Raw genomic sequence first — 1352 nt, forward strand, 5'->3', positions numbered from 1 at the left:
GCTCGGATTTTCTGATTGGTTCGGATCGCGCTGTTCTGCCCAGCGACGGCGAAAAGCCGCGCTGCCATTGGTTGGGAGGGCCAAGGGGGGGCTCGCCTCACTCGCGGTTTCCCGCCCGCCGCGCCGCCGCCATTTTGTTTCGGTGGCTGAGGGGGGAGAGCGCGGAGCCGCTGGTGGGAAAGGAAGGAAAAACGGGTAAAAAAAGGTGTAAAATATAGAAAATAAATAAGATTTGTTCAGTTCGATATTGGGCGCGGGCGCGGAAAAAGCGCTGAGGCGGAGACTGGGCCGCGTTTCCCTCAGGAAACCTGCGTGGCTCCCCCCTCGCTCCTCCCCACTCCCGTCACGGATTTATTTAATAAAACCTTCTCAATCCCCTTACAGATTGCCCTTAACATTATTAACATTTCTTACTATCCTGATAAAACTCCGAATTCACCAAGAAAGTGCCGAAATGAGGCAGTCTGACCCCAAAAGAGGCGCGGGAGCACGGGGAAGACGCCGCCATTTTGCGGCGCGCTGTGAGGGAAGGTGAGATAAGGAGCTGAAGCCTCCGAGCGCCGCCGCCTCAGCGAGAGCAGCGGGACCATCGCGACACGAAACCGGCCGGATACCGCGTTGTCACGACACCGGGGCCGCAGAACTCGGCTTTGTAAAGTTTACTACTCTATTTTTTACCAATAAAAGGTCCCCGCGAGGGGTGCACCGTTCCCGGAGGCACTGCAATACCAGGACGATGCGCGGAGCGGAGGGAGCAAGCTCCGGGTCCAACTCCCGAGCCCAAAAATCCGTTTAATATGAAGTCCTCTCATCGAGGACGTATCAGATATTAAACTGATAAGAACAGATACTACACTTGATCTTAGCCAAAAGGCCGAGAAGCGATACCAGCTACCCTCTGTACGCAGATCCCAACCCCGTACGCGCCTCCTCGACCTCACGGTCAGGCCCGCGGCGCCAATGCAGCCTCCCCGACACCACCCTCGGCTCTTTCCCCATCTTTTCTGGTACCTTCCGCTCGCTATTCCAACGATTCCATCCCCTGAACCCCGAAACCCCCCGTGAAAAAGACTCCCATGATGCCCTTCTTTCCTCCCATAGATCTAATTTGCATAACCGCACCCCTCATTCAAGCAGAGCAGGAGGTTTTGGGTCACGTGTTTAATTAGCATAATAAGAATCCTATATTTGCATATTCATACCCCAGTTCGAGTTGGGCCCTCCGATTCTCCCCACTCCTCGGCTCTGGGGCATGGGGGGAACTGGTCCAGGGGGAACTGGGGGGTCCCTCCTTCCCCCCGGGGGTTTTGGGGGCTCAGGAGGCGCTGCCGGCGGGGGTATTTCCGATCCCG

At 56.4% G+C, this 1352-nt stretch overlaps 1 non-coding gene across 1 annotated transcript; it reads right to left on the reverse strand.

Moving 5' to 3' along the window:
* Positions 1–695: 695 nt before the first annotated feature.
* Positions 696–886, reverse strand: LOC121661150. Its single transcript, XR_006014848.1, has one exon. It is a non-coding gene; the product is annotated as a U2 spliceosomal RNA (small nuclear RNA).
* Positions 887–1352: the final 466 nt, after the last annotated feature.

Source organism: Corvus kubaryi, unplaced genomic scaffold (assembly GCF_017639235.1).
Source record: "Corvus kubaryi isolate FWS band 111438036 unplaced genomic scaffold, C.kubaryi_AGA036_p1.0 37070, whole genome shotgun sequence".
Lineage (NCBI taxonomy): Eukaryota > Metazoa > Chordata > Aves > Passeriformes > Corvidae > Corvus > Corvus kubaryi.